Source organism: Mastomys coucha, unplaced genomic scaffold (genome assembly GCF_008632895.1).
Source record: "Mastomys coucha isolate ucsf_1 unplaced genomic scaffold, UCSF_Mcou_1 pScaffold12, whole genome shotgun sequence".
NCBI classification, from domain to species: domain Eukaryota; kingdom Metazoa; phylum Chordata; class Mammalia; order Rodentia; family Muridae; genus Mastomys; species Mastomys coucha.
The window spans coordinates 84,762,487-84,776,461 of NW_022196894.1; the positions used below are offsets into that span (position 1 = coordinate 84,762,487).

Genomic DNA, 13,975 nt, shown 5'->3' on the forward strand with positions numbered 1-13,975 from the left:
CTAAGGCACCAACCACAGAAAATTAAGGGGCAGAACAAGGCAAAAAAGCTAACAATACAGCAATGGGGAATGAGAGAGGAAAAACTTGTTACTGGGCTTTAAAAGCATTGAGCTTTGTATTCTCATCCCCAGGTGGGACATGGTGCATGCCTTTAATCCCAGCAGTCAGGAGCTTGAGGCTGGCTATGCCATGGGAGTTTAGGCCAGCCTGTTCTACATACTGAATTTCAAGTCAGCCAAGTTACACAGTGAGATTCGCATATCAAAATAAATAAAATAAACCCACAACATTTTATCACCAGTAAAAAACAAGAATCTTAGTTTTTTCCAAAATTTAAGTAAAAATTACACTTGTGAGATCCCTGCCCACCCAGAGACCTGAGTGCCTTCCAGTTCCTACCTGTGTCTGTGTCGGCAGCAGAGGCCCATTGCAGGACTAGAACCCACACAGCCCACACCCCAGTTGCAGCTCGACTGCCCAGGTTTTATGACACATCCAGGATCACAGGATCATAGGAAGGACAAGCCCCAGTCAGAGACAAGGAAGCCAGATAACACCAGAGATAACCAGATGGTAAGAGGCAAGTACAAGAATATAAGCAACAGGGCTGGTGAGATGGCTCAGTGGTTAATAGCACTGACTGCTCTTCCAAAGGTCCTGAGTTACAGTGTACTCATATACATAAAATAAAGAAGTTAATTTAAAAAAAGAACATAAGCAACAGAAACCAATTTGACTTGGCAACATCAGAACCCAGTTCTCCCAACATACCTGTAAAGCAAGATTCAGATCTAAACTCTCTTTTCATGAAGATAATAGAGAACCTTAAGGACATAAATAACTCCCTTAAGGAATTCCTGTAAAACAAATGTAAACAAGTAGAAACCCTTAAAGAGGAAATGCATAAATCCCATAAAGAAATACAGGAGAACAGAATTAAACAGATGAAGGAATTGAACAAAACCATCCAGGATCTAAAAATGGAAGTAGAATCATTAAAAAAATCACAAAGAGAGACAACCCTGGATATGGAAAACTTAGGAAAGAGAACAGGAGTTGCAGATGCAAGCATCACCAACAGGGTACAAGAGATGGAAGAGAGAATCTCAGTGGCATAATATACAATAGGAGACATTGATACAACAGTCAAGGGAAATACAAAAAAACAAAAAACAAAAAAACAAAAACCTCCTATCTCAAAATATCCAAGAAATCCAGGACACAATGAAAAGTCCCAACCTGAGAATAATAGGTATAGAAGAGAGTGAAGATTCCCAGCTCAAAGGGACAGCAAACATCTTGAACAAAATTATAGAAGAAAACTTCCCTAACCTAAAGAAAAAGATGCCCATAAACATAGAAGAAGCCTACAGAACATCAAACAGATGGGACGAGAAAAGAAATTTCTCTTGTCACATAATATTTAAAACACCAAATGCATAGAACAAAGAAAGAATTTTAGATGCAATAATGGGAAAAGGTCAAGTAACATAAAAGACAGACCTATCAGAATTACATCAGATCTCTCAACAGAGACTCTAGAAGGCAGAAGATCATGGACAGATGTCATACAGACCCTAAATGAACAAAAATGCCAGCCCAGGCTACTATACCCATCAAAAATGGCAATTACCATAGATAGAGAAACCAAGATTTTCCAAGACAAAACCAAATTTAAACAATATCGTTCCACTAATCCAGACCTACAGAGGATAATAGAAGGAAAAGTCCAACACAATTAGGGAAACTACATCCAAGAAAAACAAGAAATTAATCTTTTAACAACAAACCCAAAAGAAGAGAAACACACAAACATAATTCCACCTCTATCAACAAAAATAACAAGAACCAACAGTCATTGGTCTCTAATATCTCGTAACATCAATGGACTCAGTTCCCCAATAAAAAAGATATAGACTAACATACTTGATAGGTAAACAGGATCCAGAACTTTGCTATATACAGGAAACATACCTCAGTGACAAAGATAGACATTACCTCAAAATAAAAGGATGGGAAAAAAATTTCCAAGCAAATGGTCCCAAAAAAACAAGCCAGAGTAGCAATTCTAATATCTAACAAAATAGACTTTCAGCCAAAAGTTATCAGAAAAGATGGAGAAGAACACTACTCACTCATCTAAGGAAAAATCCACCAAGATGAACTCTCATCTTTGAACACCCATGTCCCAAATGCAAAGGCATCCACATTTGTAAAAGAAACTTTATTAAATCTCAAAGCACGCATTGAACCTCACACAATAATAGTAGGAGATTTCAACACCCCACTCTCACCAATGGACAGATCATGGAAACGGAAAATAAACAGGGACACAGTGAAACTAAAGAAGTTATGAACCAAAAGGATTTAATAGATATCTACAGAACATTTCATCCTAAAACAAAAGATATACCTTCTTCTCAGCACCTCATGGTACCTTCTCAAAAATCAACCATATACTCAGACACAAAACAAACCTCAACAGATACAAGAACATTGAATTAATACCATGCACCCTATCAGATCACCAGTACAAGAAGCCTAAAGAACGCCAAACAGATGGGAACAGAAAAGAAATTCCTCTTGTCTTCAATAGCAACAAAAACAATAGAAAGTCCACATACACCTGGAAACTGAACAACTATCTACTCAATGATAACTTGGTCAGGGAAGAAATCAAGAAATTAAAGACTTTTTAGAATTCAATGAAAATGAAGGCACAACATATCCAATCTTATAGGATACAATGAAAGTAGTGCTAAGAGGAAAACTCATAGTTCTGAGTACCTCCAAAATAAAAAACTGGAGGGAGCATACATTAGCAGCTTAACAGCTCATCTGAAAAGCTCTAGAACAAAAGCAAATACACCCAAGAGAAGTAGACAGCAGGAAATAATCAAACTCAGGGCTGAATTAACTAAGTAGAAACAAAAAGAACTATACAAAGAATCAAAAAAAAAAAAAAAAAAACTAGGAACTGGTTCTTTGAGACAATCAACAAGATAGATAAGCCTTTAGCCAGATTAGCCAGAGGACACAGAGATAGTATCCAAATTTTAAAAATCAGGAATGAAAAGGGCGATATAACAACAGAAAGTGAGGAAATTTTAAAAATAATCAGATTATACTACAAAAGTCTATACTCAACAAAACTGGAAAACCTGGATGATATGGATGATTTTCCAGACAGATACCAGGTACCAAAGTTAAATTAGGATCAGATAAACCATCTAAACAGCCCTATAACCACCAAGGAAATAGATTCTGCAGTCATTAGAAGTCTCCCAACCAAAGAAAGCCCAGGGCCAGATAGTTTTAGTGTAGAATTCTATCAGACTTTCAAAGAAGATCTAATATCAATACTTCTCAAACTATTCCATAAAATAGAAACAGAAGTGTGGAGAGCTTTGGCAGGAATCTGACATTAGGCCATGACAAGGAAATAAGTTCAGGCACTAATCTAATTTTAGGCTAGAACAGGGAAGTAAGTTCAGGCAGGAATCTAATTTTAGGGTGAAACAAAGGAGTAGGATTCAGGCATGAATATGACTTTGGGCTAGGACAGGGAAGTAGGCTCAGATATCTTGGTCATCCTGATAAACCTTAGAAACAGGACTTTGCTTATTGCCTTGCTTGTTCCTTGACTATTGTTTATTGTACTGCTCACCCTTATTACTTGTATGTAATTAAAGTGGTATAAAAGTAGATTGGGAAAAAAATAAACCTGCCTCAGCCTCAGAACTAGATGGGATCATGCTACAATGTTGTCTAATTGTCTTATTTCTTTTTAATCCTCAATCCTGTACTGGAGAACTTGTTGATTGACTGAGCTGGCTTGGTCACAGAAGGAACACTACCCAATTCTATCTATGAAGTCACAGTTACGCTGATACCTAAACCACAAAAAGACCCAACAAAGAAAGAGAACTACATACCAATTTCCCTATGAATATCGATGCAAAAATACTCAATAAAATTCTCGCAAACAGAATCCAAGAACACATCAAAATGATCATCCACCATGATGAAGTAGGTTTCATCCCAGGAATTCAGGGGTGGTTCAATATATGGAAATCTATCAATGTAATCCACTATATAAACAAACTCAAAAAAACACATGATCACCTCATTAGCTGCTGAAAAAGCCTTTGATAAAACACCATACCCCTTCATGTTAAAAACATTGGAGAGATCAGGAATTCAAGGTGTATACCTAAACATAATAAAAGCAATATACAGCAAATCAATAGCCAACATCAAGCTAAATGGAGAGAAACTCCAAGCAATCCCATTAAAATCAGAAACAAGACAAGGTTACACACTCTCTCCCAATATAGTACTCGAAGTTCTAGCCAGAGCAATTGAACAACAAAAGGAGGGGACTGGAGGTGGCTCAGTGGTTAAGAGCACTGACTGCTCTTCTGGAGGTCTTCAGTTCAAATTCCATTAACCACTCATTGGCTCAGAACCATTTGTAATGAAATCGGACACCTTCTTCTGGTGTGTCTGAAAAAAAAAAAAAAAAGAACAGCTACTGTACACTTACATATAATAAATAAATCTTTAAAAAAAGAGAGATCAAAGAGATACAAATTGGGAGGGAGGAAGACAAGATATCACTATTCAAAGGTGATATGTTAGTATACATAACTGACCCCAAAATTCTACCAGCAAGCTCCTACAGCTGATAAACAACTTCAGCAAAGGTCCTGGATATAAAATTAACTCAAACAAGTCAGTAGCCTTCTTCTAGTCAAAGGATAAAAGGGCTGAGAAAGAAATTAGGGAAACATCACCCTTCACAATAGTCACAAACAATAAAATATCTTGGTGTGACTCTAACCAAGCAAATGAAATATCTGTATGACAAGAATTTCTGTATAACAAAGTTTTGAGAGTGTAAAAACAAAGTTTTGGTGGTCAGAATGACCAGGCTAAGTTAAGATCTGCCAAAACAAAAACAACTGTTCTCAGAATAACTCCCCTGCCCTGCCCTGTACTAAATTCTGAGAAAAACCACAAACTGTCCTGACCTTACCACCAAAATCCCTCAAGATATTAATGGCTGACCAATGAGTTTAAAATACGCTGCTGCTTTGCTGATCAACCATAATATAGCAGAATAACCCCCTTACAAGAAGGGTATAAAAGGTATGTGTTTCTTGAGCTCGTGGTTGACTCTCCCTGCGAGGCTGAGCACCCCCACATGTGTTGGATCAATAAACCTCTTGTCATTGCATTGATCTGTCGTCAGGTTGAGTTCTGGGGGGGTTGCACACCTAGGCTAAGTAAGACCTTGGGGGTGGGGGGAGTCTTATATTGGGGGCTCGTCCGGGATCGTGCTCCTCCAGACCTACAATTGGCGAAGAGAATGGATGTCTGCTGGAGCAGGTCCGTGTTACTTTCTGTCTCGTGTTGTCTGAGTCTGCTGCCTGCGTTTGTTATTTGCGAGGCCAATTTGCTCCCAAAAGGGTACTGCTTTCAGGTTCTGGGGTGGGGGGGGTGTCTCAGGAAAGACCTGTCTGGGTGGTTGTTGTGACGGGCAGATGTGCTGGAACGTCACAGGCCACGGAAAGCTGGAGGATGCTCCAGAATCCTCCTGGGAGGTAGGATCAGAGGCGGTCCTTCTTTACCCAGAGGTAGCTAGAATTCAGCTGCCACCTGGTATGAACAGTATCAGGCTTCTGTGGAAATTTGTGTCTAGGACGCTCTGTTTTGGTCTTGCTTGTCTTGGTCGCTCTCTGTGGTATTGTTGTGACACTTTTTTTAGATGAGACGATGGGGCAGATGACTTCTACCCCCTTGACCACTGGATGGATGTCAAAGCCAGGGCACAACAGTTTGTCGAAGTTAAAAAAGGAAAGTGGCAGACTTTGTGCACCTCGGAGTGGCTGTCCTTCCAAACCGGATGGCCACCCAAGGGCTCCTTCCATTTAAATAAGATAGAAGAAGTTAAAGAAAAGATTTTCATGGAACCAGGGGGATACCCCGACCAGGTTCCCTATATCATTGTCTGGGAGGACTTGGTCCGCTCGCCCCCTTCGCTCTTTAGTTTCATTTTCAGATCCAGGTCTGTCAAGAGTATTTGCTGTGAAAACTGAGATGGAGAAGAAGACTATCCTACCCTCTGGAGATATGGACCTACTTCTTTTAGATCCCCCTCCTCACTACCCCTCACTCTGCTCCCAGTAGCGGGAGCGGCAGCTGCTTTGGCACCCCCAGTTCTACCAGCATGTGCTCCCCAGGGGCCCAAGTCAGGTGTCCCGCGCTATCTCCTGCCGGCAGGAAAGACGCGGCACACACGGATCCTTCTGCAGTACAAACTTTACTTTCACTAGCTTCAGTTGAGGAGGAGGAGAGCCCCGACTATATCAAAACCCTTCCCTTATATAGGGCCGTATGCCCGCCTCAGACGTGGCGACTCATAATAGGCTGTGTGACGATCAGGCCATTTGACGTGACCAAAGGCACTCGTTGGGATTTACAGGCACACGCGCACAAAGCGTTCTTATGCCAACGACAAGGCATTCTTATACCAACGGCAAGCCAAATGTCATCGCCATTTTGTAATGGCGATGTGCTTATGAAGTGGCTTCCTACAGTCAGGCACAACTGGAGATCAGGGCCTGGCAGCTGGGACACAGAGTAAGCAGGCAGGGACCCTTGAAGCCTCTATTTTACCCCTCCCGGCCTATGGTCCTCCATATGATCGAGGCAACCAACCTCTCTAGTATTGGCCATTTTCCTCGGCCAATCTCTACAACTGGAAAACCCATAACCCCTCTTTCTCTGAGAACCCCCGGGCTTTGACTAATCTTTTAGACTCCATTCTCTTCTCTCACCAACTGACCTGGGATGACTGTCAATATTTACTGCAAACTCTCTTTACAAGAGAAGAGAGGCAACATATCCTCCTTGAAGCTAGGAAGAATTTTACCAGGACCAGATGGGAGACCTTCCCTTCTGCTCAATGAGATAGATGCTGGGTTTCCAACTCTCCTGAAGGTAGGGAGCACCTGAGGCTCTACCATAAGACTCTAATGTCAGGTCTCCAGGGGGCATCACAATGGCCCACTAATTTGGCCAAGGTAAGAGAGATGGTCCAGGGCTTGACAGAATCCCCCTTAGCGTTCCTTGAACATTTAATGGAGGTGTTCCATCAGTTTATGCCCTATGACCCTACCATAGAAGAGCATAAGGCTACCGTCACCATAGCCTTTATAGACCAGTTAGCCAAAGATATCAAAAGAAAACTACAGAAGTTAGAGGTATTGCAAGATAAATCATTGAGGGAACTGGTGCAAGTAGCCGAGAAGGTGTTTTATAACAGAGAAACGGAGGAAGAAAAAGAGGAAAGGAGACAAAAAGAACAAGAGGCTAGAAAGCTAAAGAGGAACAAAAGACAGGAAAGAAATCTTCACAGAATCCTGGCCACCATAGTGAAAGAAGTCAGGGAGCCTCGAGAGTCTAGTAAGATAGTAGCTGGCAACAGAAGAGAACTCCTGGCTAAAGATCAATGCGCGTATTGCAAGAGGAAAGGGCATTGGGCAAGAGAGTGCCCCGAAAGGCCAAAGAAGAAAGGAGCCCTGCACCCCAGAGTGTTGGTGGTGCAAGAAGAAGATAGCGATTAGTGGGGACGGGGTTTAGACCCCCTCCCCAAACCCAGGGTAACTCTCAAAGTAGAGGGGAAGCCCACCTGTTTCTTGGTGGACACAGGAGCACAACACTCGGTCTTGTTGCAAACTGATAGACCTCTGTCCCATAAAAGATCATGAGCCCAAGGGGCTACTGGAAGCAAGCAATATTCATGGACTACCCGAAGGACAATAAACCTAGGTGTGGGCCGGGTATCCCACTTGTTCCTTGTTGTACCAGAATGCCCCTACCCACTGTTAGGACTAGATCTTTTCATCAAATTGGGGGGTCCAAATCCACTTCCTCCCTGAAGGGCCTGTGGTTAGAGGACAGAAAGGAGAGCCCATACAAGTCCTGAGTGTTAAACTAGAGGATGAATATAGACTCTTTGAACATATACAACTGCAAGATAAAGAAATGAAAAGGTGGATCCGAGAGTTCCCAGAGGCCTGGGCAGAGACAGCAGGCATGGGAAAGGCTAAGTATCAGCCCCCAGTCCATGTAGAACTTAAAGCCCAGGCCTCCCCCATAGCGGTCCGGCAGTACTCTATACCTAAGGAGGCTTGAGATGGGATAAGACCTCATATCCAGTGCCTCCTTAAGTTGGACATTCTGAGAAGATGTCAATCTGCTTAGACTACTCCTCTCTTTCCATATGAAAACCAGGGACCGACGACTACCGTCTGGTTCAGGACCTGAGAGAAGTAAACAAACGAGTAGCTGACCTACACCCAACAGTATGCAATCCCTATAACCTCTTAAGCACCTTGTCACCAGAACAGGCTTGGTACACAGTATTAGATCTCAAAGATTCCTTCTTCTGCCTGACCCTGACCCCTTGAGCCAAGAGTACTTTGCCTTCGCGTGGAAAGATCCTGAGTCAGGGATGACTGGACAGCTGACATGGACTCACCTGCCCCAAAGTTTTAAGAACTCTCTTACCATCTTTGATGAAGCCTTACAACAGGACCTAGCTGCATTCAGAGCCTCCAACCCTCAGGTAACCCTCTTGCAGTATGTGGATGACCTCCTGCTGGCCGCATCCAGCAAAGAACTGTGCCTAAGAGGAATCCGACATCTGCTTGCTGAGCTCGAAAAATTGGGATTTCAAGCATCGGCCAAGAAAGCCCAGATCTGCCAGCAACAGGTCAGTTACTGGGGTTACCTAATAAAAGAGGGGCAGTGGTGGCTCTTTGAACCTAAGAAAAGAGACTGTGTTTCATGTCCCCATACCGACTAGTCCAAAACAAGTTAGAGAGTTCCTGGGCACCGAGGGCTTTTGTAGACTGTGGATTCCGGGTTTTGTTGAATTAGCAGCCCCACTTTATCCCCTTACCAAAGATAAACAGCTCTTCGTATGGGGAAACAAAGAACAGCAGGCTTTTGATGCCATTAAGACTTCCCTAATGCTGGACCCAATTTTGGGCTTCCCAGATGTGACTAAGCCCTTCCATCTATTTGTGGCTGAAAACAAAAGTATTGTCAAAGGGGTCCTCACTCAGAGATTGGGGCCCTGGAAAAGACCTGTGGCATACCTGTCTAAAAATTAGACCCTGTGGCTACAGCATGGCCTGCCTGCCTGCACATAATAGCTGCATGGCATTACTAGTCAAGGACACAGATAAATTAACCCTGGGACAGGACTTGGTGATCTCAGCACCACATGCCCTAGAAAGTGTGGTTCACCAGCCCCCTGATCGATGGTTAACTAACACTAGTATGACACATTACCAGACTCTGCTGTTCAACTCCGATAGAATAACATTCCCCCCACCTACCAGTCTGAACCCTGCCACGGGGCTGCCAGATCCAAACCTGGAGCCTCCCATCCATGACTGTAAGCAAGTACTAGCTGAGGCTCACCGTTGGCGAAAAGATTTGTCGGACCAGCCTCTTCCAGATGCTGAAATTACATGGTTCACAGATGGAAGTAGCTTTGTAGAGGGAGGACTGTGAAAAGCAGGAGCAGCAGTAGTTGATGGGCATGATGTCATATGAGCACAGGCCTTGCCTGAAGGGATGTCCACCCAGAAAGCTGAACTTATTGCTCTCACAAAGGCATTATAATTGGCCAAAGACAAGAGGGTCAATATCTACACTGATAGCAGGTATGCCTTTGCCACTGTACATGTGCATGGCGCAATCTACCAGCAGCAAGGCCTCCTGAATTCAGGAGGCAAACAAATAAAAAAATAAGCCTGAGACCTTGGCGCTGCTTGAGGCTGTGATGAGACCTACAAAAGTAAGTACCATTCACAGCCCAGGACATCAGAAGGAATCTCTCTAATGGCCCGAGGAAATTACCAGGCTGATCAAGAAGCTCAGGCTGTAGCTTCAGGTATGGCACCCGTGATGATATTAAAAAACTCCAGCTGGGCAGATTCAAATATACTGCTGAAGACCTGGCACTCAAAACAAAAAGCCATGACAATTGGTTCAACCAAAAAACCAGGCATTTGACATACACCTGAGGAAAACAAAACCTTGATCCCAGGAATCAGCTAAGGCAATGATTACGCAAATGCATCAATGGACCTACTTGAGGGTAAGCAAACTGACTTAAACTGTTTTAAACACTAAGTATCATGTTCCAGGGCTAAAACACCTGGTGGAGCAAGGTGTTCATGACTGTGTACCATGCCAAAAGATAAACGTTTGCAGGAATAAAGTTGACTCTGGCAAGAGGCTCTGTGGAGATTGGCCTGGGGCCTACTGGGAAGTAGACTTCACTGAGATAAAACCAGGAAAATACGGCTACAAGTATCTCCTAGTGTTTGTAGATACTTTTCAGGATGGGTAGAAGCCTTCCCTGCCAAGCAAGAGACAGCTTTGGTAGTCATCAAGAAGATACTGGAAGAAATCTTCCCTGGGTTTGGGGTATCCAAGGTAATCTGGTCAGACAATGGCTCTGCCTTCATTGCCAAGGTAAGTCAGGGGGTGTCCAGGTATTTAGAGGTTGATTGGAAATTATATTGTATTTACAGACCTCACAGGTCAGGACAGGTAGAGAGGATGAATAGGACTCTAAAAGAGACCTTGACCAAATTGTCCATGGAGACTGGCACAGACTGGGTGGTGCTCTTTCCTTTGGTCCTTTTCCAAGTTAGGAATACCTCTTTCCATTTCAGATTGTCTCCCCTTGAGAACCCGTTTGGGAACCCCAAACCCTTAACAGTGTTGGGAGATGTGCTTGAACCCACATGCCACAGTAACAGTGACTTATATGCTAGGTTAAGAGGACTACAACTGGTGCAAAAAAAAGTGTGGTCATAGTTGGTTGCAGCCTATGAGCCTGGCACACCCACTGCTTCACATCCGTTCCAGGTATACATGAGATGGCATCATGCACAGACCCTTGAACCCCCGCTGGAAGGGACCATATCTTGTCCTGCTAACCACCCCAACTGCAGTGAAAGTAGATGGGCTTACACCATGGATCCATGTGTCACACATTAAATGTGCTCCGCCAGACCTAAAACCCCACACTTGGAGAACACAGACTGATAACCCGCTAAAGCTCAAGATCGTTAAAAATGAGACTCTCATTGATCATGGTACTATGCCTTAACCTCTTTTTCTTAAATATAGCTCCCAGTCCCTACCAACCTCGTAACCTGACTTGGATGGTACTTACTGGACATGGAGACATAATCTGGAGCAGGTCTAAAGTTACTATGCCCAGCCTGTGGTGGCCTCACATGTTCCCTGATGTCTGCAAACTGGCCTTTGGGACGCCAGCTAACTGGATATGGAGGTGTATTACAACCCCAACATGCCTGCTCCTAAAGTGTCCTCTCCACCTGGCTGGCATGGGTTAGACCCATTCAGGGGATGTGGACATGTGAGTCTAAGGAGTCAACTCGGTACCCTGACTTTTTATGTTTGCCCTGGACTCCTCCGAGATCATTCCCTTAATCTGACATGTGGAGGTCAAGATCATATTTTCTGTAAAAGTTGGAGCTGTGAGACTTCGGGTGATACATACTAGAAGCCATCCTCCAGTTGGGACTTTATAAAGGTGACTGCCAACTATAGCCATCATGAGGCAGGGAAGGCAAGGTGGACATACTGATCGGAGTGTGAGACCTGGTGCCACCCACTCCATATTACTTTTACAGAGCCAGGGAAGCAGGCAACCGGGTGGGTAACTGGTTATATGTGGGGACTTAGATTTTATAAAGAAAGATATGATGATGTGTAGTGTCTGACCAGCGGATCTACACGGGTCGTGGGTAACTTCAAACTGAAGGTTGGATCAGACCTGTGGGAATAAACGGGGCGAGAATAAAAGACAGGAGGATGCTAAGTAAATGTATCAAAGCGTGCTTTACTTGGGGTGAAATGGGTTTTTATATCCAGGCAGCAAAGAAAAACTACAATATCCAAACATAGCATATGCATAACATAAATAAGACAGCAGACAACAGCAGATTTAGGACACCAGTTATCAGTGCCTCACATCGCAGTCTGTTTATGGTGCGCAGACTTCAAATAGAAGACTTAACAGAAGTTTGCTGTGTGAGTCTGTCTTTGATTTCAGGAGGAGCTGCAGTGTTTGTGGGCTATTGTCTTACACCACAGGTGGCCGGCTTGGGGGGGGGCTGTCAGTGTACTTTCAGTTTCACTGAAGCAACATTAGGGCAGCATTGGAGGGGAGATAACAATGATGGTCTGATATTTACCATCAAGCTTAAGATAGAAACTCCTTATACTCTGCTGGTCCCAAATTCAGCCCTAAGCTCTTCCCATCCATCTCCAGATCCTCCATGGCCCCCTCCTCGGGTTAAACCTGAACCTGCTACAAAAACTATTCACCAACTGTTGATCCTTTAACATCCTTTGGGGGTCTTGTTAGGGACCACCATACCCCCACTAGAGGCCTTACCCACACAGTCCCCAAAATCTGATATGAGTATCAACCCCCTCCTCAATATGCTGACTAGTGCCTTCAGGGTACTTAATGCTACAAGCCCTGAAATAACTAAAAGGTGTTGGCTATGCTATGATGTGACACCCCCTTACTATGAAGGTGTTGTATATGTCAGCACCCCTAACATTTCTTCAGAAGCCTCCCAGTGCAGGTGGAACCAACAACAAGTCTGCCTAACCCTCTCAGTCGTTACCAGGGAAGGCCTCTGTGTGGGTCAGGTCCCACAAACACATCGACATTTGTGGAATGCTTCATATCCTCTGATGGAGAATCCAACTGGACACCTCCTTCCACCTTCAGATGGCATGTGGACCTATGCCTCAGGGGTCCAGCCTGCATAAGTTTAGAGATTCTAGATAACAACCATGACTTTTATGTCTTGGTTCAGATAGTGCCTGGATTGTTATACCACCCTTATGAAGTTGTACTGGACTATTGGCATCCTGATGCTGGGGACTTAGTAAGACATAAAAGAGAGTTAGGAGTTACCCTGGTGGTTATTTTGGGGCTGTAGGGGCAGCTTCAGGATCATCTGCTATTGCTTTGCAGCATAAGGCTTATGGAGAACTAAGAGCTGCCATTGATTTAGATATAGAGAGAATAGAAAAGACTTCAGCTGACCTCCAAGAATCCTTGACCGCCCTCTCAGAGGTGGTCCTTCAAAATAGGAGAGGATTAGACCTGCTATTCCTTAAAGAAGGAGGTCTGTGTGCTGCACTAAAAGAAGAATGTTGTTTTTACATAAACCACTCACGTAGAGTCAAAGGCAATTTAGCTAAGATTAGAGAGGGTTTAGAACAAAGAAAAAGAGAAAGAGCTCAAAGCAAAAGTTGGTTTGAAACCTGGTTCAATGTTGCCTGAGCAGTCGTCTCGCCAGCAAGAAGACACGCGGACACTAGGATCCTTCTGCAGCAAGCATTTATTGCATCATGAAGAGGAAAAAGGGCCGAGCCAATAATACTGCTTATATACACCACAGCGCAGTGTGTCTGCCCATGACTGGCTGTTTGCTCATCACCCCATGTGACGCCCCGGGATGGGCTGTGACTTGGCGCCTTTTCACTCTACGCACATGCGCAAACAGTTGTTTACCAGGAGTCGACAGCGGATGTAGGCGCCATCTTGTCAAGGCGAATGCCTCTCTTGCTCTACCGCTCTCCACAGTTCAATTCCTCTCCTTAGTTCATAACTTTGGTCTCTACTCTTTTAGGACCACTGATTATACTCCTATTATTGCTTACCTTTGGCCCCTGCATTTTGAATTGCTTGGCTACTTTTATTAGTACAGTACAGATAATGATGTTAAGACAACAATATAAGCCTATCACCAGTGAGGAGACTTGTCGGCCGCCTTACCTGTCCAGTGGAAATAAGGAGGCAAACACCAAGCCCTTCTCCATGCAGTTTAA

The 13,975-nt window shown here is 43.7% G+C and overlaps 1 pseudogene; it reads left to right on the plus strand.

The window, feature by feature from the left end:
* The first annotated feature begins 5,547 nt into the window (after positions 1 to 5,547).
* On the plus strand, positions 5,548 to 11,204 carry LOC116083717 (annotated as a pseudogene).
* Positions 11,205 to 13,975: the final 2,771 nt, after the last annotated feature.